This window comes from Sinohyriopsis cumingii, chromosome 13 (assembly GCF_028554795.1).
Source record: "Sinohyriopsis cumingii isolate HCF-2022 chromosome 13, ASM2855479v2, whole genome shotgun sequence".
In the NCBI taxonomy this organism is placed as follows: Eukaryota; Metazoa; Mollusca; class Bivalvia; order Unionida; family Unionidae; genus Sinohyriopsis; species Sinohyriopsis cumingii.
The window spans coordinates 45,025,104-45,049,771 of NC_142973.1; the positions used below are offsets into that span (position 1 = coordinate 45,025,104).

Sequence of the window (24,668 nt, forward strand, 5' to 3'; positions counted from 1 at the left end):
GAGGGTGACGACCGCTTTGTTTCAACACCCGTTGCAGGGCTCGCACTAACTCGCTGCTCGATTTGGAAGTCAAGGGCACGACCCAGGCAAATTTGGAGAAGACGTCGATGACACAAAACAAATATTTGTAGCCACGATTGTAGCTGGCCAAATGAGAGACGTCGGCTAAATCGGCTTGCCATTGATGATCGATGCCTTCCACTCGGGTGCGACTTCTGGCAAACTTGCGTCGAATGGGTTTGTGTAAAGTGTAGGTAGCTTGTTCTTGTAACCATCGTTGCACTTGAGGTAAACGGAGACTTTTCAGTCGCGTTTTGGCAGCACGATACAATTTTTGAACTCCTGCGTAACCTGCAGGATGGGAGGGATCGTAGTAAATGCTGGCTAAGACTTTTTCCATTTTTTTGTGTTGGTTGGTGTGTTAATAAGACACCCACTCTTGGAGGATGCTACTCTTTTTATCTTGGGGTATTTTCTTGGATTGTAATGCTTTGCGTGTGCGGCCAGCAATAGGTGTCGAAGAGGAGAAAGATGTCTGAGCGGGGGATATCGGTTCTTGTTTCACTTCTGTCTTCACTTCTGTCTTCACTTTCTTTTTCTCTTGTGAGGAAGAAGGGGTGGCCATCATCTTTTTAATCCATCCAATTCTGGAGGTAGGTGGTGTTGTTAACTTGCGTACTTTTTCTGGTGGAGTTTGAAACCCTTCCTCTTCTTCTCCTATTTCTGTCTTGGTCACGGGTACTGGTGGTACTGGTACTGGTACTGGTACTGGTGATGGTGCTGGACTTTTCATCAAGGTCTTAAAATCTTTCAGAGTGGGTAGAGCTGTTTCGTCTAAAGCTTTCTGGTGAAAGAGTTGCAGTCGTTGCAAGAGTTGACCGTACTTTTGCGATTTTTCTGTTTCGGACAAATCTTGGCGATCCATCAAGGACTGCAATTCGTGTTGTAACTGGGACATCTCGCTCAAATGGGGATTGGGAGGTAAATGCGGGGTGTGTTGTTCTTGCCACCGATGGTATTCCATCCATCGTTTGTAAGGTACTAAAGCTAGTTTTCGTGCTTCCATGGGGGTTGTCAGGGGTCGATTCTGAGATCTTGGAACTTCCGAGGCCTTTTTATCTTGCTCCCACCAGTCCTCCCAACATGGTTCCTAAGACTCCTTTCAGTATGGGACCTAACAAGAGAGGTAAAATACCTCCACGTTGCACTAACATCTTCTTTTTTTGACGAATGGGAATTTTCTTTCGAACCTTTTGGCGAAGAACGTGACGATGCTTGCTTAAGCATTGTTTCTGGTGTTTGGACAAAGGGATCGTGCCTTTCAAAACGTTCAAACAACATTCGCACACGGTATCGATGACCTCTTTGGAGGCCGTTTGAATGAGTTTTTTTCGTAGGGGTGGAGAAGCTTTGGACAGGACAGATAACATGTCCCCATGTTTGGCTAAACGTGGTGGCAATCCTTTCCTTTTCTTTCCTTGGGGTTTTCTGGAGGGTGACATCTTTGAGTCTTCAGGAGCACCAAAAAACACTGATATCCGACTTGGTCACAGGTCTTTTTTATACTGGAACGCGTCGCCACTGATTGTCTTGACGTCGTATTAGTTTGAGGACAGGCATGACACGTCGTGCAGGGGTACGCAACGGACTAAATCGAGCCAGTTCTTGTTTGGACAAATCCAGTAAACTTTGTAACATGCCCGATCTTTCATGGACTTTGATTTTGGGAGAAGGTACTTTGTGAGCAGCAGCCACTGCCGCTAAATTGGAGGGTCCTGCCACTGGGGAAGTTCTTTTGGGGGTCATCAACGGAGAAGTTCTTGGTGTGATCAACGTCTCCAAGTACTCTTCAGTTCCTGGTGTCATTAACGGAGAAGTGGACAAACGTGAGGATGCCGGAGACGCAGTCACCGCTGTGGCAGGTCGTGGTTTGCGAGTGTAAGGTTGCGTCCTGGCCGAGGTGCCTCTCTTGCGACTAGTTTTCTTCTGTGGACTTTTCTTTTTCTGGGGACTTTTTCTCTGTTTCTTTTTCTGGGGGCTTCTTTTCTTTTTCCGGGGTGGTGGTGTCTGGTCAGAGGAGGGTCCTGCCACTGGAGAAGTTATTCTTCTTGGGGACCTGGTCTTTTTCTTTTTCTTCTTGGGGCTTCCTTGGACTTTTGTCTTGGGGATAACTTTGGGGGCATTAGGATCCCATCTTAAAAGTAAGCGAATGATGACCCCTCCTAGAGTACCGCTCCCTCCAGGTTTCAAAATGATTTGTTTTTTGGTTTGAGTGTCGATGCGGGGATCGGCCAGTTGGACCAAAGCGACTTTGTTTCGATCGAAAAAGCGTTGGGTTTGATGAGGAATCTGAATGATTCCTTGGAGTAATTGACGTGCCGTCACCGTGAACCATCGTAAGACTTCTTTGAGACTAGCTTCTAAGACACGAGCTCGTGCTTGTGGATCTTTTTCTCGACTGATGCCATACAAGGCACGAATCAATTTGACGGGAAGATGCGACTGAAGGGATGTCATGTTCGCACTGAGAGTGAGACAGACGAAAAAGGGTCTGAGGTTTTTATAGATTTTTTTATGGGGAGTGAAATGAAGTCGAGGACGGAGACGTGTACAGGACAGGCCCTCCGTCTTGGCACCAGTGGTGAAACAAGTGGGTACGAAATCGCAAATCCTCGGGAGTCGTAGGTTTCAAATCGACGAGTAAATAGGCGTGTGGTGTTTGAGTGGCATCGTCGTACGCCTGAGTCAGCCAAGGCGTTCCTAACTGTTTGGCTAAGACTTGCACTTGCGATTTATCTCGAGGGCTTTTAAACAAGACCACGTAATGCGCATTGAGACTGATGGTGCGATGGGCTTTACTTTGTTGAAACAAATTTTGGGTGATGTAAACGACACTGGCATTACGGTGATGCCCTTTGCGCGTGAACCACAGTTTAATTTCTTCTTCGTCTTCTCCTAACATGTCGTCGAAAATGACCAAATGGGTTTGACGGGAGTCAGAGACGATGCCGTCGTCTTCTTTAGGAATGCCTTCCACAAACACGATGGAATCGCCTTGACTTTCTCGCAAGAGGCTGTACGCCGATTGCCACTCTTTGTAACACCACACGATTCGTTGAGGAGGTCGATCGATCAAATGATGTTTATGTTCGATCAAACGTTTGACGAATTCGGTTTTGCCTGAACCGCTAGGTCCAGCAATGAGCATGTTAAAGGGATGGCGAAGATACAAAGCCTCCCAACTGGCACGATCTAAGTGTTCGTCGATGACTTTGACAGTAGAGGAAGAGGGAGCAGAGACAGCAGAGGTAGCCATGGTGTGAGAAATGTCACTTGTGACACGAAAAAAACAAACAAGACAAGAGTTTATATACTTTTTCAGAATACGTTTATTGAATTTTTTTTTTCAAACATGAATACGAAAGACAAAAATGCATAAAAGCCAAAGGCTTAAGTACAAGAATAAAAGGCACATGATAACCATGAACGTGGAATAAACACAAGTGTCTGTACAACATGTTTTGGGTAAAGTTCTAACCAGGTCTACAGTAGGGGTAAGGTCACACAAGTGTCCTCCCGAAAGGGTCTTTCAGGCCTGTCCACGACAGTCCTGTCCTGGGTGACGGGTTCTTCTGGCACCGTCACTAACACAGGTTGAAAAGTAACTTTTTTCCTTGAATAACTCTCGTGCATACTGAGCCACCTCTTGTGTCCAAGCCTCAAAACCCTGGTCTCGGTGATGTCCAACATTTGACTCCTAACCAATCTGGTTTCTTCTTCGTCAACGAAATGGTAAGTTACTTCAATGAACAATGAACTATCGATCTTGCCTAGGGTTCCTTTTCATATACAGACCAATACCGACGTGACCGTACGGTAAGGTGAAGTGATTGGGAAGTCGCACTCGCTTCTGGTATACAATTTGATAGACTTTTTCCAAGGGTCGACTGACGATGTGGTGAGTGGGTAAACGTACAATCTTGTTCGGTTGATAGGTGGTCACTTTAAAGTTTCCATCCTCTCCCGATTGCAAGGCTTCTTTCAATACCCCAAAGTTGACCACTCGACTGGTACGATGATTCAGAGTCAGTCCTTTCACTTTGCACGTCGTGTGCACTTCTCCTTGTTTGTCCCGGTATTCGTAGCCGTAATTTTTGGGACCGCCACTGACGAAACTTAGAATCTTGTCGTCGGGATGCTCGTCTGTCCAGGCTCCTAAACGGTCTCCTTCGATGTCAGGGTGCTGTTGAATCGGGTGATGGATGTAAATGCAACTGTCCGTGTCAAAGTACAGGACGCGTTCTTCTAACAGTTCTAAAGCTTCGTACAATTTTAAGCGAGCATGAGCTGTCACGTAAGCCGCAATGATGACATTTCCAAAAGGGTCGTCTTGTACAAAGTCCAGATCTTCTTCGTAATTGACCAAGATCAAATCCTCTCGAACGACGTCCACGTGTTTCATGTATTTGGTTTTGTCGTGAATCATCTGGAAGTAGCGGAAAGGTTCTGTCAAATATTCCGTCTTGGGTAAACACGGTCGTTGTGCCATTTTACCCCACAAGCAATTTAACATCACTTTGGCAAACGATCGCCTGCCTTCGTTTTTTTCGATGTGGTCTAAAGAGATGCCTTCTTGTGCATAGTATTTCTCTTTGAATTGTATTTGGTCTTCGGGAGTGTGACACCAGGAAGGATAGCCGCTGGCTTCTTGCTTCAGTTTCAAAAAGGCATCCACGTAGTCGGCGAAAATGCCTTTCTGAGTAGGGTCACCCTTGTGGTACTGTTGTGTCTTGGGAAAGTGGCAAATTTCGTACACTTCTAACAGTTGGTATCCCATGTCCAGAGCTTTGAATAATTCCACGCTGACCCAGGTTCCCGTCAAGGCACGTTCTTCCTGGCTGTGATGGCAAGGTTGGTCCTGGTTGCACGTTTCGGCACAAGTACGGCACAAGGGAAACATCAGTTTGCCTTGACAATGGTGAGGTAAGACGGGATGGTATAGGTTCGTGGGAGGCAAAACTTTGCACTTGATCAAGCCTTCGTATTGTCGAATGTTTTTCAGGTCGATGTGTTCCGTCAACAATTGCGGGTGCCCTACAGGAAAGCGACAATATTTGCACACGTAGGGATACAGCGAACACACGTCCAAGTATTTGATTTCTTCTCCTTTCTCTTCGTTGGCTTGGTACAGCAAACAGGTGGCATTGGTCCTTCCTCCGTACAAACTATCCCTCGGGTTCAGCGGGTCCATGAACTGGTAACTTTCCACGAGGCGTTTAAACTCGGGATCGGTTTTCAAACGGTGATCGTACTCGTGTTCCCACATTTCCACCACTTGGTATCCTTGCTGTTCCAACTTTAGGCGTCGCTGACAAGTGTCCTGGTACAAGTCTTCCATGGTTCGTTGCAAAAACTGATTTTTAGTGTCACGGTCAGGGTAGCAGACGGGACATCCGTGAAATAAGCAACCGTTAAACTCGTACACGATCTTGGGGTTTTCTAAGTCCCAGCCATCGACCGAATACGTTCCGATGGTCTTTTCGCCTCCTCCGTTGCGGGCATGCTGAATCCATTTGTCTTCCTTGTCGCACAAGTAATGTAACCAACGTAGGGCTTTGACCGAGTATTGACGCTTGACATAGTGGGTCGTTTGAGGACTGATGACAGCCACGGTGTTTACAGGCATGAATCGTTGGCGGTACACTAAGGAACACGCTTTGGCAATGGTGCAAGCTTCTTTCAAAGGATCGACCCCTCCGTGTTCCATGAACAGTTCTCGAAATTTTCCACAGCAACGCCGTAAAATGTCCACGTCGGAACGACAATACTTTAGCATTTCTTCCTGAAAGTCGAAAGGGTCCGAGGCGTGAGCCTGGTACCAAGCGTAGAAAGCTTCTCGTTGTTCGGTACGCATGTTGTCGGGGTCGTAATAGTGAGCCTCAGGCAAATGGGGTAGAACGGCGTGTTGATTGGCTTCCGTATTGAAAAAGTGTGGAAAGTACCCTTTAGCCATTTCTGTCATTCCAAACGTTTTAGGCATTCGGCTCAAAGGCATGGCCAAGTAACTCATCGAATCTTTAAACTGTACTTGTCCCACTTGCATGAAAATGATTTTGGCTCCGTTCAAAGTCACTTTAGGACGTTCGGTGCCTTGTTCCGTATAGTATCTGAGAAGAAACTGTCCATCGTATCCGGAGAAATTGTGAGCCATCACCGTGGCATGACGATGACAATCTCCGTAACGTTCGATGTCCTCTTGGCTCCACGTCTTGTCGATGGGGTCTAAGACCCATTGGGCAAAATCGGCTAACGTGTTTGGTCCCCGAAAGATTTTTTCACGTCCTCCAGGAATCTTGCTGCAGTGAGGGCAATGACTGAAGATAGGTTCTTGAATACACTTCTCGCACGCTCGATGAGCCACGCAGAAATTAGGAATGTGAATGCCAGTCTCTTGCATGCATTCGAAATCGAAAAAGATGAAATTGCCTTTCTTCTTGTGACCGTCCTCTTTCTCTGGTGGGGGTTGGTATTTTTGCACGTAGCATTGGTGTTCCAAGTCCACGATGTGGTGACAAATGTGACATTTTTTCTTTCCTGAACATACGTGTGCCTTGGTATTATTGGTACGTATGACTTGTTCACACGTAGAGCACAATCTCAGGAGTTGACAAGCACATTTCTTCTGTGAACCTTGCGTTTTCAGATGTTGTTGGTAACAGGTAGGGCTGACAAATGTGCGCAGACAAGTTGAACAAGGCACTGGTTCTTCGCTCAGACAGGGTGAAGAGGCCAAACATCCTGAACATTTCACTCCACAATGCTTGTGTTGCTCTCGATTGTTATAACCATGGTCACATTTCTCACAGTAATAACCGTATCCCAGGAATCCAGTGATACTGGTAATGGTATCGAAATGGTCATCGTGATGATAGACATGAATGTATTTTCCGTCCTTAAAGTCTTGGCCTCGAAACAACAGAGACCCGCGCATTTCTTGAGGGTGCACTTTCAAGGTGTAGCGTGGAGCTAGGGCATCTTGCAATTTTTGCATCTCAGGAATGCCACAGGGTGTGTCTTTGGACAGTCCGGCTTGTTGCAACAGGAGTTCTGCTTCATTTCGTTGTTTGGCTCGATCGCATCGTTGAATAGTTTTCCAGGTTCTTTTCCATTCTACCGTGTCGTTCTTGTTGGCATAGGTTCGTCCCACCACGATGGCACGGGCTAAACACATCTGGTCTTGAGGGTTGTTAATTCGGACGAGACTCTTTTTGGTGTTGCGAAGGTCGTCCACCAATAACATCTTTTTGCATCCAGTTCCTTGAGGAGGAGAGACGTGGGCCATTTTCAGTGTGGCTTTACCATCGGTGATGTCAAACTGGTCATTAGATTGTTGTACGTGTTGAATCTTGTCCATGACTTTGGAAGGGGTCAGTTCTGCGGGTCTGCTAAACTCGATCCAAACAGGGGATTTCAAACCGTCGTGATCTATGGATAGTGTCAAGCGATCGTCTTCTTTGGCTTGACATTGTCGCTTGAGTGCGGTGAGCAAAGAATCCCACATCTCGGTGATAAACCCTTCTGCTTTCTCCAAGGGTACGTCGGCCTTGAAATCTTTAAACTTCACCGTGTAGGTGTAAGCCGTGGTTCTAAATTTTCTAGAGGAGCGCTTTTCCGTCTCTCGAATGGAATAGTACTTTTCAGGGTTGACTAAGGGTGGTGAACTTGGTTTAGAGGGTTCGGATTCTGGTTCACTCATGTCCTCTTCAAAATCACTGGCATGAATTTGTGCCAAGATTTCAGCCCTGGTACGAGGAGATAGATCACGTTTCTGCCTCTTACTTTCTTCTTCTTCTTCTTTCTTCTCGAATGAATGGGATCGTTTCATCTTGAGTGCAAAACGTCAAATGACTCAAGTTTAAACACCATAGACTAATTTATAGTCTTGGCAAACCAGCGTATATAAAAAGGGTGTGTGTCTTGTCCTTTCACTATTCATTTCACTCTCAAGCCGAGCACAACGATGGAAGAGACTACCCAGATGGAACGTTTCGTCAGAGCTTTGCGAGGGGTCATTAGAAAATTCTCTTCAGACCAGCCCACGGACTACTCTCCTTCCTTTCGAGATAAAAGTCAAGATACTTGCTATATCTGTCAGAAGAAAGGGCATTGGTCTTCAGAGTGTCCAGACCGTCAAAAAAGAAAAAAAACAGGGGCTAAAAAAGACAAAAGTCAAGATACCTGTTATTATTGTCAAGAAAAAGGACATTGGTCTCCAGATTGCCCAAAAAAGAAACAAGAGGAGTCAGAAGAAAACAAGGATTCTTCAGAAGAAGAGAGGGATTCTTCGAAAGAAGAGAGTGATTCTTCAGAGGAAGAAGAGGAAGAAAGAAGACAATTCTATTTAAAAGAAGCAAAGAAACAGGAGAAGAAAAGAAGAAGGGAAGAAAATGAGGAAAAAACGGTGAAGAAATTCAAAAAACAGAGAGACTAAACAAGGAGAAAGAAGAAGTCAATGAACTTTTAATTAAAGTGTTCTGTGGTGAATTGTGAATTGGATTGTAAAAAAATGGATAAAAGAATACATGAATGATATAAGGTAAGTGTCTTTGAGTTTTGATTTTAAAATAAGAAGCTACACTCACGCACTCATACACAGACACGTACTATAAGGTAAAATGGGTGGGGTTTATTTTTGAGTGATTGGCAAATTGAAATTGTATTTCTTTTCGAGAAATGTGGGTGGCCCTGAAAAGGGCCTTTTTATTTTGGTGTAGGGGTGAGTTTAACCAATCAACTTTAACTGCCTTAAGCCTTTGCCACGGCCAAGGCCTACTTCTGATGATTGGGTTGAAATCACTAAGGGTGGTACGATAGGCTTAGTCACAGGGTTGGCGTGTTTAGCTCGGGAAGGTCGTATTCTCTTCGGTCGTGATAAAGAAGTCTGATACATTTGTTTCAGACTTCTTAACTCCGCTAAAATGTCCAACAGTACCGTAGCCGTTTGATTTTCACCCTCTTGTTTCTTTGCTGCTACTTCTTCTTGCTGTTGTTGCTGTTGTTTTTTTCTTACCTCTTCTTGTTGCTGTTGCTGTTGCTGTAGGAGAAAAGCTTGTTCCGCTTCCTTTTGTCGTTGCATAAATTTCTCCAATTCTTCTTTCTGTCTCTGTCTAAAATTCTCCACTTGCGGTAATGAAGATGGTAACGAAGGTTCCGGAACAAATTCTTGCGAGGTAAGAAAATCCACAAAATCCCAATGTACCTCTTCTGAAAGTAAGTCCGGGTTCCCTTGGGCAGTCTCCCCTGCTGGTGCACCCCAATGGATCGTTTTCTGAGTTTCCGTCATGTTGAATCACTGTCGCATAGATTGACTGCACACAAGCGCTAGCAAATCTATATAGACTACGTGACGTCACAGACTGCTCTCTCCGGATTGGATGCGGGCTGACTGAATTTTGTAACGCGTGTTTGGATTGGTGAATGAACTCAATCCGTTTCAATCCTACCTGTACCTATAAATAAGTGCAGTTCAGTGCAATCACTCACTCAGCTATTCTCGTAGCCGCAAGATGTGGACTGACGTTGAATCTTCCACCTTCGTGTCTTCAATGATGTTCAGGACGGACATGCTCATGTATGTCCGATCCAAGTGGACCGTTGTCCACAGGACCACCAGCAGTTTGTGGATACGAAGAGTCTACATAGAGAGACAAGGTTGCCTCAAGAGGACTCTGATGTATGGCCCTGCTGTAAGACGCAGCTTGAGGACAAGAAGATGCCACAGATGCCTTTTATGTTAAGGGCATATTAACATAAATCCAAAGGCCCTTTTCAGGGCCCCCATATTTCTCGAAAAGAGATAGCCTTTCCATTGCCTACCCCTTTTTTTAAATTTAAATTTAAATTTAAAAAAAAAATCCCAAAAGCCCAAACTCTATTCCCCATGTTAATTTCCCCTTGTCGCTAGACAGACCCACCCTGTTTAAATTCCTTTGACGCTATACAGTCCCCTATTCCCATGTTAATTTCCCCTTGTCGCTAGACAGACCCACACTATAGTTCCATGTTAAATTCCCCTTGTCGCTAGAGTGACCCACGATTTATTCCCATGTTAATTTCCCTTGTCGCTAATCTGACCCACGATTTTTCTCCATGTTAAATTTCCCTTGTCGCTAATCTGTCCCAGGGGGGTCTGTAATGCTAATTCCCATTGTCGCTAATGTATCCCCCTTTACTACTTACATGGAGTGTCTTTTTCTTAAGAAAGGAATTTATTAGTCCGTAAAAAGTGGAATGGTTCCCTATTTCCCTATAATCGCATTTTCATCCCCTTGTACAAAAAGTTAACTCTCCTTAACACACTTACAATCCCAAATGACCCTTGCTGGGAAGTGGAAACACAGAAAAAGGTATGAATATTCACACAATACACATCCACATATACTGACAGACTAAAGCACAAAGCATATAGGTGGTGATTAATTTAAATTTTGAAAGACATAAAAACGTACAAAAAATGTTTGGAATTTGTAGTACTGTTTTCGTTTTGTCGTCCTAGATTTAATTCACTCACTGAACGGTTTCCTCACTGTCCTTGATAAATACTCTTAAGTTTGCCACACTATCAAACTAAGTCAAAAGTTTGCATGAAGCTACGATGTTACTTGTACTGTAATGTTGTGACATTTTCCGTTCGATGATAGATATTCTCTGTTCTGTTGGTTATGTTGCAATCTGTGTCAGTCTGAAATAACGTGCCCTATATTCTTACAATAAGTGCACGTAGGAAGAGATAAGGATTTCTGATCAGTATTATTTTACCCCAGAAAAAAAAATGCTGAGAGAAGACTTATTCTCAAATGAAAGATTGTAAGTCAAGGAGTAATCATCTGTACAAGCAATAAGTTCCAAAGTTTGCACCTTTTTGTTCATCAGGGTAGTTCTTGGCATCATTATGAACGAAATTCATGAACTCTTCAATCAATATGAGTTGTCTGAGACTATTGTAACCCTGATCAACCTTCTTGGCTGAGCATCACCTATCAAATAGTTGCTCTTTTTCCCTTGCAAATTCAACATGGGTTTGTCCAGTTCCTTTTCTGCAATTCCTAAATATTTGACGAAATGCCTCTGGCACCGATTCATAACCCATTTAGATACAATCGTTAATCGCACCATAATCAACACTCTGTTATAGCAACAGTGAAGTGTAGACTTCACAAGCTTTGCCAGTAAGTACGCTTTGTAATAACGAAGTCCAATGCTCTCTTTTCCATTTCAAGCTTGCAGCAATTTCCTCAAAGTAAGGAAACTATTTATTTACTTCTTTTCTTTACAAGGGGATACTAACTTAATATTTCTGGTAACATCAAAAACCTGACCTTGTGTGTCAGGGAGGGCTGTGTGTCCCGCCTGGCAGTTCTAATTCTATTAATTTAAATTCGTTCTGCATATCTCTGTCTGCCTGTCCGTCTCTCACTGTGCATTCCCATCTCTTTTCTCCCTGTATCAATGGCAAGTTTCAGCAAATTTTCTCAAAGAGAGGAAACTATCTGCTTCTTTTTCTTTACAAGTGCAGACTAACTTAATATTTCTGGTAACATCTAAACCTGAACTTGTGGGAATGCTGGGTGCTCTGCCTGCCAGTTCTAATTCTATTAATTTCAATTCCACTTCCCTATCTGAATCTGTCTCTCTCTTTCTCCATCTCTCTCCATCTCTCTCTCTCTCTCTCTCTCTCTCTCTCTCTGTTTCTGTAAATCTGTATATCTCTCTCTTATCTCTACATTTGCATCTATGTTTCCTCTTTGTGAATTTTAAATTTCGTCATTTCTTTCAGAAGATGAAGTGTCGATAATTCCAATGCCATCTGGATTGCTAATTGTTAGTCCTTTAATTTCTATCAAAATCAGAGACAGACCTTCTGATCAAACCCAAGACCTTTTATCCCCAAAAGATCTTTCCCACCAAAATATTGGACCAAAATAAGTTTCATTTCTAGTTTTGTTAAAGATGCTTTTACTTCCGAAATAGCATTAATGTCTGGCAAACCAAAGCAACTCGTCCTTTTTTCAAAGACTCTAACCCTTTCTGAGTAGATGTGAACTCCAAATCCTACCTACATAACTATGTGTTAATTCGAAGAACGCAAGATATATATAAGCAATGGTGAACTTTTAAATCATTTGGTAAAATGTCATGCGCGGTTAAAATTTAAAAAACAATTAAAATGACACAAAATTTAGGATCCTAAGTTTTGATTTCCACGAAACAATTTCTCTTCTTCGTGTTGCACATCAACATGGCTGATTGCAGAACTGATAGCAAATATAGATATTGGCAACAGCCACCACTACAACAACTGAAAAGGTGGCGAGATTCACTCGAGTGTCCCACGACCACCGCACCGTTGCCTGTTATATATTACATGAATTGAGTGGATAACACTATAAAGAAAATTTTCCTTCCCTTATGGAAGAAAATCACATTAAAGTTAACTAAGAAAATACTGTCGAATTGTTTAGAAGTGTTAAAAATGGACAGATTAATTAAGCCGGTAAAACAAAAACAAGATTGTGGGCTTATACATACCAATACTGCTGGCAAAATTATTTCCATAGGATATGCAAAGTTTTACTCTTATTAAACCCAAACTTTGAAATCAATGTTGGTAAGCAATTTGTAACAAAAGTAACTGAAAATTCGTGTAAAAAAATTAGCATATGATACCAACAGCAAAAACAACCTGCTGATCAACAGATGTTGACCAGCCTTTAGCTCCACGAAATTATGTTAGAATTAACTGATTTTTTAAAAAAATAATTCATTATAAAGGCAGTAAACAGAACAAAACGAACTTCCTAAGCCACCAAATATAAATGTGTAATTAATTAATTAATTAATTAATTAATTAATTAAATTAGGCCAAAACATGATTTTGCAGGCAGGTTATTGTTTCATATCAAGGTAACAAAGAAATGGATCGGCTTGCTTATGCAGTTAAAGTTGTTGTATCAAAATTAGAATCTGCACATATTTATATTTTGGAACAAGATAACAAATAAATGATCTAAAGAAGAAATTAAAAGTTAAATAAAAATGTTGACGCTACTACAATGAAAGATCCATAACAAATATTAAAAACTGGTGATACAACACAGATTTTAAAATAATGTTGCTAAAGGTGAAATGATGAAATTTAATTAAGAAAACATGTACAAAATGAAAGTGGTAAAAAAGTACTTCTGCTAGGGTACTACATTCGTTCACAATGAGACTCTAAATTTCAATTTTAAGCAGACCAAAATGACATATTTTTGAAATTAATGTCGAGCGCGCGACGAAGTTCAAAGGTTGCTGGGCGGCGCTGTTAATATTGTTACTGTGTATTGATGAATGTATATTTAATTTGGAATACAGCATCGATTCACTTACTTTGTTTCTTGTTTTTTTTTTAATTGTTAATCATTAAGTAGAAAAACAAAACGAATATATAATACAAAAGGTTACTGCATTTGTATAGGAAAATATGAACTCCCAAGGTCGTGCTGTAGTGCTCAGAAAAACTCTTACTTTCCCATACTAACACAGTAATCTATAATTTCTGACCATATGGTCCCGTTAACTTGACTTTACCCAAGTTTAGCATTGCATTTTCCTTATCTTTAAGCTATAATATATCACTGTGTAATTACAAGGCATATTTATGAAGAGAAAGAAAATTGTAAAGATCAATTAAAAAATATCTGACTGTATTATACAATATTTTAAATTCTTTAAACAATTCACCTACCCGGCATACTTATTACATGCATAGTATAAACTATCAAACAGAAGTTGTTAAGCTGTTATAGATAATGAAATGAAACATTTCACTATGTTAAATCACAGACTGAGGGTGTATCTTTTACTCATCCATCACGTAAATCAATGCCATTGTTCAGTCGGCAAGAGCAAAGTCTCATGTGAAGCTTTTTGTATTAGGACTGTAACTCTAAAACTATGGCAGTAGGTGTCATTACGCTTATGCTTAAATCATAAGTTCTGAATGTATTATTTATTTTTCATGGCATTTTCATAAGTTTAAGAACATAGATCAATATTTTCTATTATTTTCAGGACTGAAGCTCAGGAATTCTCAAGGATAGTAATAGTGAAATGAATCTTCGGATGTTCGTGGATCATCGCTTAAGAGCATACCACATAACACACACATGTATGAACCAATCTTCATGGTTATTGTTAATTTTCGTGGCTGATCTGTTATTTAGAAGCTTTGTTTATTAAATGAAAATGAAATAATTTGGATGGTGTGTTTTGGATCATTTTTGAAAACCTATCTGCAGTCGTCTAAAAGTTACTTGTAATGTCTCGGTTGTAACTTCAAGCCATTTTTATTTTTTAAAAATGTTAAAAGTTTACATCTTCACTTTTTTGTGACTTTCATAATTTTAGTCTCAAGGTTATGGTAACATGAAAATATACATGAATTTATTGCCAATCTGGAACCACCACCATCACCCCCAAAAATATTTATCAAGATAAAACTGAACATGTTCATGCCTTTGATATAACCTGACAGTGTTTCATTGAAGGTCAGGGTACTCAGGTTTTGTATGTAGGCTATATCTATGAAGCTGTTTAAGATATTCAGATGAGTGTGTATGAACACTGATATAGACACTGCGTTGTCATCTTTCAAGGTCAAGGTCAAGAAAACGAACACTTCTGGTAACGTGTAACTCTCGTGTCATATTAAATTATGATTTGAATATTGGTGCTCATTTTCTACACCTGTCTTAAATTGGGAATATATATATATATATATATATATATATATATATATATATATATATATATATATATACACACACACACACACACACACATAGATACACACACACATAACACACATATTTACATATACACACATATAACCTACTGCTTGAATTAAACATTTCCCATTTACAGGATTCCAAACACTGCTTAATTACGGTGTAAGTACACAATTATAAAACCTTTAAGCTTGTGAATTACACTATACATCTTTGACTGAAAATAATTCACATTAAAAATATGTACAAGTATACTTAAACATCCGAATAGAATAATACTTAAACATCGGAGTCGAATACGAAGTTAATAAGTTCATATAAAATATAAAAATAAAACAAACTGAAATATGCAGGGGGAAAAAAAGTATGCGTCAGCCGGGAATCGAACCCGGATCGGCTGCTTGGAAGGCAACCATGCTAACCTTTACACCACCGACGCTTGACATACTACGTTATGATGTTACTTTCTTAGAGTTAAGAGAATCGAAAGGCCGTATAAAATGTACAATGTACTTCAAATTTATCAGATTTGAATGGAACATTATTGACCGCTTGAGAAAGCTGACTCTAAGAAGGCACAGTTTACGAGGGTATTATTGGTTACAATGTCAGATTGAAAAATGTGACTGTGGGCTAGAGTACAGGGACTCATATCATTCCTTTCAGTTTAACTATCATCCATATTAATGTTTGACAGTTAAACCACAGTGGTTCGTTACAAAGAAAATTAGAGGTATCCGTCCATTACATGGGTTCATTACAAAGAAAATTAGGAGTATCCGTCCGTGAATCAAGGGATGGGGGGGGGTTCTAACCTGCAACAGAATTTTGTTAAGGTATACATTTCCATCTTTTATATTATGTGTTTATTTGTATGATTCTAAAAGATACATAGTAAATAGGATTTTCTGGGTTACAGATTCAAGAAGGTCATGGAGTGGGTCTTCATTTTACCAGATGCGCAGAATTGTCCGAAATGGTGTGTATTTCTGGATGTATTTGCAAGAGGATGTAATAGAGAAGAACACCGAGACAGGAAGTAAAGTTTGGACCAAAGGACCGTTAAGAAAACCAATCAGATCTTCAATCATTGTTACAAAGTGAGTCGATATAGCATATTAATTAACCAACAAAGATTGTGTTAACACTAGCAGACATGTACATACTAGTTTGATTTTCTTGCAGGTGCAGGGTATGCAGATTTGAATCCATTGTACCTAATTCAGTTGGTTTAGATTTTATTAACAACGACAGAAACAGTCCTGGCCTGATGTGGCCGGCATATGACATGAATAATGAAGTACTAGTACTAATATTAGTACCCCTACTCCCACCAAATCAGGTTGAGGCTACGACATCGTAGCTAGTACTAAACGGTATGCGGAGAACTCGCCCCATGGTAAACTCGCCCTGGAAGAACTCGCCCCAACGTATCAGGAGAAGTCGCCCCAGAGTGGTTGAAGTCAACCCAATTTTTGGAGAAGTCACCCCAAAACTTGTCACCCAGATAACCTTTTTAATATTTTTCTTTGAAATAAATAAGTTATTTAAAAGATAGAAATGTGTACCTTAGAACAATGCTGTTAGCAGCAAAGATGTCACCACATGGTGGTTACCACATTTGATCGCATTTTGAATTGTTCAATTACCTGATTGAGATTATAATTCATCATGATTAACATTCGCATTGAAATTAAAATATACCACCCCCCACATGTCGTTTTCCTTTGCAAGTGTTTACTTAAGGACACACGGTACTAATGGTACGGAAAAATGGGAACCAGCCTGGAAATGGGTGAACCTAAAATAGAGTATATATTGGTTTAGCTGACCAGGATTGGTTAATAATTTATGTGTTAGGAAAAAGAATTTTTTGAGAGCTTATCCTATTTGTAGGTGAAAAAAATAGAGACATTGTTTTATTGATGGAATTTCAGTCCTTTAACAGTCTTGAGTTTGAAACTCATTACTAAAATTAGCACCTGACTCTTTGTTGCGGATTTGAAAGCACATATTTCAAGCCCATGCAGGTCCAGAACATGCCACGGCTCATATCTTTTCCACTAAACAGAAGCAGACATCCAGGTTTCATCTATACTGATAAATATAGGTTTGATCATGAGCACTCAAAAATGTATTGAATTTTTTGTATCATGGTTTTTGCATAGGTTTACAATGGGAACTGAATTAGTACCATGAATCCTTAAGCCTGTATATGTCGGACAATTATTACTGATCATTGCGGACTTGCTGTTGTTGATGCTGTTTAGTACTGTCACCATTGTCAGGATTTATAGAAGACTTGTTTGTCTGAAAGTTACCAAACACGAGATGATATAGTCATCTGTGTGATGTCCAGGATGGTTAGAAATTCATGCCCCCATTGTTACTTCCCTTATGTTTTGTCTCCATCCATCAAGGAGCAGACTGTTCATTGTGACTGTTTATTTACTATTTATTTTCTGTGAACACCATTATTTTCAATAGAATTTAATCTTTGCCTCTTATTTTAGTAATATCTAAATTGTATCAGCGAGTATCCTTTTTAATAGAAACAAACCTGGGTTAGAATAACCGAAATGCGTCTTGATTATCTGATGGCTTCACTCCATCTGTTCTAGATTATATGATGCACCTGTATCCAAATTTGCCGAGATCCTACTTTTCATCAGACATATACTAAAACAACAGGAACACTTCTTTAAAAATAAGTATTGTTGGTATCAGGGGTTCATTTACGAAGTGTTTAGAATTGATTTGATTGCATACAAAAACCACGAGTCATCATTGTTTGTAACTCTGATATAAACATTTTTGTCCTTAACCCATTTTGACAAAATCTATGTAAGTCAAACATACTATTAAGTAATTAACAGTAATTTTTGAGTAAGTAGAGGGTTCATATTGTCAAATAGATCATTGAATACCTTTTCCTTGATTGAATATGTTCAGCACATATCCAAATACATTTTCTTTTCATTCTCTTAGACAATCCTATGTTTGGTACTGAATAATATGGAAAATATTGCCGTTTTCCATCAGTGCTTATCTCTGACAGTTATACAGCAAAACTGTTACAATATTCATAGCAAAAAGTATTTGTTTTTAAATGCTTACTTTATATCGTTGTTGAACTCTGATATTTACATTGTAAATCTATATATACAATGGTATTGGAACAATCCTCAATTTTTTTAACTCTTTTTTTTTCTTCTTTCTTCTCCATCTTTGAAAAGTAAGATATTATCCACCAAATGAAGTAACATTAAAGACATGCTTACACTTTGTCATTGAATGTTTCCAGCATCAATTTATTATGCACCTTTGATTTTTTATGTCACTGCATTGAATGAATATGCATTTTTCTTTCCACACTTACATTCAAGACTGTTTTCCACTCGTTGTATAATAAACCCTTCCTTCCCATTCTGTATTCATCTTGTTCATGTAATGTTGATAATACAAAAATATATCATTTTATAATTGAAAGTCTGTGTGGTCATATAAACTTGTTAGATTTCTTATTAGAACACATACCGGAACACTACGATAAAATTTGCTTTAAACAAATGTTACTGTTAGCTATCTTGATTGATATATCTATTATATTAACATTATTGATTAATGTGGTAATTACTCTCAAACTCGGACCAGGCTGTTTTGGTACAAATTACTAACTGATTAGGCCCAGATTTCTGGCTGATTCGGCCCAACTTCCAAGCTGATTCAGACCATGTGAAATATTATTCAGTTTAGTCCAGGATTTAAAGGTGATATTTAAATTTGTTTTTAAAGATGATCTTCTCATTATGTCCCAAGTACGTCGAGCCGTTCAAATATGCATTTAATGTAACAAAATCCCGTTAGTACATGTGATCATGGTGTTATATATAATAAAATAACATAATCCTGTTTATTTTGCATTGGCAGTTTAGTAGTGAAATATTTGTTAAACTTCTTCTTCAACTTTAAATAGTTTGTTTTATTGAGAAATAATAAAATTACGAACACTGACAAAAAAGAAGAAATAAACTAAATCCTGGGCGTAGTACAAGTAAGCTTTCAGAAACTGTCCGAATTCTGCGCATTAGCCATAATGTTGAGCTCATTAGCGACCACATTTCCTGAGTAGGCATCACTGATGCTTTTTATCAAGTTCAAGTAACATTCGTCAATTGTTAGCAAATCTCGATGAAAAATCAGATTAAATTGTTTATTTAGAGAGACGATACTATAACCCTCTGGCTTACTGACGGTCTGCACAAGTTAAGTCGATTTCAGGTTATAGAGGTCCATGCCATAAAGTCATGTCAGGATGACTTTGGGTATTAGGTTGAACCCTTTCATATGTAAAACTGCAAACGTCACATCATGTTTACACCCGCTCTATTTTTCCAACTAAAATGCATCTAATGATTTGAAGAGCAGAACAAAACATGACAGAGAACACTTCTTTTTCGTTAGTACAGAAGCAAAGTTGATCAAATGGAAAAGTTGAAAAGTTGCACATTTTACGGATTTAATAAGTTATTAAGTTATAGAAAATAACAATAAATAAAGCTTGAACAACCATGTGGCGACATCTCAGAATTAGTATCTATGATCCTTGGAGTGACTCCTCCAGGCGCAGTGGGGTGATTTCTCCGACCACAATGGGGCAACTTCTCCTGACACCTGGGATGAGTTCTCCCAGGGTGACTTCTTCATGGGGTGAGTTCTCCCAGGGCGAGTTCTCCATAATTTGTTCTAAACCAGTCTATTTTTCAGTGGAGATGTATCTTAATACTGTTTATTAAATGCTGCTTGATATCATCTCCGTATAAAATGAATGTGAGTGTGCATTTCCAAAAATACATTAGAAAAATGGAGTCCCAAATAATGAAAATAAAGTCTAAAAACCGTTGATTGTGCCACAAAATGTGCTCCAGTTTTATAAAGGCTTAGAATGAAAGCAGTTGTAAGTCACATTTGTCGGCAGTAGTTGTAAGACACATTTGTCGGCAGTAGTTGTAAGTCACATTTGTCGGCAGTAGTTGTAAGTCACATTTGTCGGCAGTAGTTGCAAGACACATCTGTCGGCAGTAGTTGTAAGTCACATTTGTCGGCAGTCATCTGAGCATCAGCCGTTCATCATATGGATACTGACATATTTTTGACTCATTAAAATTGTTTCATGTGTTTCTAAATTTATTTATATTTATGCATTAAACTCGACAATGTAAATGAATGTTTGTAAAGTCACCATGATATGATTGAAATAAGTCAGTGTCCCTTTTCTTTTGCCAACAATGCTACGCAGTAAAATATTGGCAACAGAATTGATAAAACTCATTTAGTAAATGAAACTCATGCATTGTAGTGACTTTAAAAGAGTCTTAAGTTCCACATGATTTAGGTGAAGATATTCCAAGAAGACCTTCATCAAAAAAGGATACAAGAAAGTTGTATGTCAGGATTTGTTGGGCTCTATTTGGTCCTATGAAAATGGCTTGAATAGAACCTTTTGTAATAATTGCTTTATATCCAGGACTTTGGAATAATTATTTATGGTACTTGCTACAGAATTTCATACAATTGATGTCATGCACAAAATTAGCATATTTCATAAAATAAAACATTGGGTACAGAATAAAAGAGGTTGCAAAATACTTACATTTTAGTTTGTGTAAAATATCTTGTTCATTAAATTATTTTTGGATACGTCACTCTCATTTTAAGTAGACCCATACTTTCAGCATAAATGTAAATATTGATAGTTTGGGTTTATTTTTGTTGACATTTAATCCTATAGGGATAGATTCCGGTAGGGAAATTATCTTAAATTAGGACTACATTTTTATTGGAGTAATCTTGAGGGTTCTCAGGGACCCAAGCTTCCAGGTCAGTATCACATGAAATTCCCAAAGTATACACCTTTTCTCTCTATAACATGTATCCATGACTAAACTTGTTAACAGGTACTTGGGTACCCACCTGTTGAAAATTACCTGGGTAATAAAATTAGCTATAGGGTACCCGTTTAGTTCATGTAAACCCCCCAACCCACCCACCCCATGTTTCCAAGTTCAGATCAGAGATATATCTGGCAACGTCAGGAGCAAGTGAGATACAAAATAATGAGTACAGTTCAAGGCTTATGTCATGTGACATTGATCCATCATTGTCTGCCATCTACTGATCTTATATTGTTGTGTGCGACCATTGGGTTATGTTCTTCAGTTTCCTTATTTTCTGTTTATAGGAACTGTACATGACACATTTCAAAGAAAACAGACAGGTTTCTTGAATTTTAAACCATGTATCACAGGTTCATTATAGTTTTATACACAGTTATGTAGAAGACAAGTGTATAATGAAAAACATGGCGCCAAATATTATTAGGTGAAATGGGCTTTATCAGTATGACTTGTGGATGTTATTTGACTGAAAAATGTTAGAGGAGAGGGATTTTGTTAAGGTGAAGAAGATGTTGCATTAGGAAAAGACAGATCAAATTTTCAAAGAGGAGTTCTACAGTGCTGTAATACAGCTTTAAGAATTTGTGAACTTGACTTTATGACCTTTGAGCAAAAGTTAAACGTGAAGTAGACTAATTAAATTGAATGTTGCGTATATAGAATTTATCATATTGTTATGTGTCTGTATTCTCATACTAATCCACATGGATTTAGCCGATTTGTGAGAATAATTTTAATTAACTGCAGATCTAGGTTAGAAGCAGAGATAAATGTACATTTTTCATACGGCCTTCTGTACTTATGGTATGTAATATATAGATCACCCTTACGTTCAGATTGCACTTTTTTGCCTCACATATTAGTAATAATTGTGCTTAAACTGCTTGGGCAGTTGGCATGTATGATCCTAAAACAGATCAGTTCAGGTTCACATTTATTATAATTTCCCATTGATTGGGTAACCGATCATTATGATCGTCAGGTACCCAGTTGACTTTTTCTAAAATTGTGACTTCTCTACCCATGACATGCCACATTTTCCCCCAGGGTACTCACCCTCTTAACATTCTGGTCAGCCATGGCCAGGCTACATATTATCTACAGGCTAGATTTTTACCTAACCAGGCATGAAATAAGTGTGACTAATTGGAAGTTAATCATTATTTAATTATCTTGTTAAGAGGACTGCTTTATGAAGGATACTGTGATTGATTGGCAAATAATCAATGCTCTATTTTGGTATAACAGCATTTAAGTTAAATTGGTGATGATGCAACCTAAATCAAGAAAGTAATCAAAGCTTTCTCCGAGTTTGATTTGGAATTGTAATGGTTATTTGGAACTGCTGTTTAAGTACATGTGATTTCTATATGCATCTGCTTTCTCTGAGTTTGTTTTGGAATTGTAATGGTTATTTGGAACTGCTGTTTAAATACATGTGATTTCCATATGCAGCTGCAGTATCAGTTGTCCTGTGACTTTTGAAAGAGTGAAGAAAAGTATGTTGACTGATACAAATGAGTTTTCAAAATCTGTTTTCATATTTTGGGAAGCACACTTATGATAAAATAATAACAAAGACACTAATGCCAACAAAAGGAAAAAGAAATGGGTAAGTTTCATTTGACTGGGTATATTTGAATATCATCAAAGCTTGTATGAATTCATTTAACAACATTTCAAATCTGTAGTCTCAAGCTAAATGTACATGTATGCAAGTACTGCTCATGTATCAAGATTAATTAACCTTTTTTTATAGAGCCCATGTTGTATCCCACCTCTTCCTTATAGCCAACATTGTTTACTAATTATGATATATTTTTTTTTCAATTAGTTTTCTTGCACACGTGCTGGTTGATATAATTTTTTATTCCTTCTTTGTTTCATTTAATAATAATAATAATAATATATATATAATTATAAGTTATCATTCCTGGGATTGAAATTGTTGATGATTTTATTATTGAGGGTTTGTTTTTGCTTTTTACAGTTGAAGGAGTAAATTTTTAACAATAAATTTACATGTATAATGTTTACATTTAACATTCTATTTTCTGACAAATATTTTCCTTTGGTGTGATATTTTAAATGACATTGAATTAAGTTCTAATGTTTTTTCATTTTCCCCTATATCCCTTTGAAAGTGAGTTTTTTTTATGCAGGTGACTAAGAAATATGCTGGGTACTCCCGAGTTCAATGAGTGAAAAGTCCAGGACTCCTCATCCTGAAACTCAATCAAGAGCCCTGACGTTGCCATGATACTGTTTTGTTTAATTTGAACTGAATAATATTTAGAATAAAACACGAATTCATTATTATATTGTTACAGAAAGATATCTCAATAGATTTCAAAACTTAAGAGTCGTATGACCCTTGACCCCATCAATCTCAGGAGTTAAAATGAAAATTGTGAGAGTCAGAACTAAATACATTTTAGCAGTCATGAGTTCATACCTGTGTAGCTGGGATTCTTTGAAATTTGGGAGCGAACTGATGTCTAAAATTTCTTGTCTCATGTAAATGAGAAAATTTTACAGTATTTTGTAAGAACCAGACAAGCAGAGAGTGACACAGACATTTCCATTACTACTTTTTGTCCAGATGTTTCTCTTTTTAATTATATATAAACATGGGATTTGGTATATTAAACTTTACATTTGATAATTGGACCTGCCCTCATTGGCAAGCGGGTTTGATTTTCCAGCCACATATCAATGTATTTCCATCTTTTTCAACATTTTGAACTCAAAGAAATTCACTTTTCCATACTTCCTTAAATTGTCTTACAACCTTGAAGGTTGAAATGATCATCACTTGCAAGTCATTTCTGAGACTGAGAAAAAAAGAAAATATTACTTTTTGAGTTGCATTGATTTAACAGTTAAAATCCTGAGTATGTTTAATTCCAAGGCATGAAATAAATCAATGAGCATTTGTCTGGTAAATTCTTACTGAATGATACATTAATTGGTGCACCCAAATTTACGTTTTGCTGATAGAAGCAAATTAATTGTCAATAAAACACAGAGTTTGGCAATTTACTTTGGACAACAGGCTGCACTTATTGTCATATTTTCCAATGTTTTTTCTGATTAATTGTGATGGGCAATCAAACAACACTTGTACTAGTATTACAATTTGTTCAGGGGCCCCCGAGTGGTCTAAAGTGCTCTCCGTTGCAGATCACTGCCATCTCACCTCTGTCTGCGTGGGTTCGAGTCTTGGATTCCGCCAATGTGGGTATGTGAGAAAGCTTACCAGTAGCTTCTCGTGGGTTGGTGGTTCTTTCCGGTGTTTTGCCAGGCTCTTCCTCCACCATTAATACTGGCCGCCATGTATAGCCTATCGTGTGCTGAAAAATGGCATTAAACCCCACAACAACAACAGCAACAACAATTTGTTCAACTGTTAAACTAATCAGGTCATAATTTATTCCCTCTTCCTCAGACCATAATAAACATCAGAGGTAATCTCAAAACAATCTAACCTTGATTCAGTTATGTGCATGTAGGTGTGATACCCAGTGCTTAAAGAACATTTTTTTCAAACACAGGCTAAGGACTGGTGATTTTAAGAACAATCACAAGCCCAGACTCGTATTCCACAAACCTGGACTTGAATTCCATTTACCCTTAAAGGGCCCTATATTTTGCAATTTTGTGTCGCACAACATTGCAGTTGCTATTAAGATCCCAAAATATTTCATGTAAGGTAACGTTTTCCTCTAGGTCCTGATATCAACCATTATCTGATTGCTCTATCAAGATTGATTGACCACTCCAGTGGCCTAGTGGTTAGAGCATCCACCTGAGATGCGAGAGATTGTGGGTTCAATCCCTGGTCGAGTCATACCAAAGACTTACAAAAATGGTACTAACA

General features: G+C 38.7%; 1 protein-coding gene and 1 non-coding gene across 3 annotated transcripts in view; one reads left to right on the top strand and one right to left on the bottom strand.

Annotated features, from left to right (window-relative positions):
• Positions 1–15,198: 15,198 nt before the first annotated feature.
• Trnag-ucc (transfer RNA glycine (anticodon UCC)) lies at positions 15,199–15,270 on the bottom strand. The gene has a single exon. It is a non-coding gene; the product is annotated as a tRNA-Gly (tRNA).
• Positions 15,271–15,294: 24 nt separating this feature from the next.
• LOC149785333 (uncharacterized) overlaps positions 15,295–24,668 on the top strand; it is a 38,305-nt gene continuing 28,931 nt past the window's right edge. For both annotated transcript variants that reach the window (XM_089979226.1, XM_089979227.1), the window contains exons 1-2: positions 15,295–15,421; positions 15,751–15,931. The gene's annotated coding sequence lies outside the window, so the exon portion shown is untranslated. The remainder of the gene's footprint in view (positions 15,422–15,750; positions 15,932–24,668) is intronic.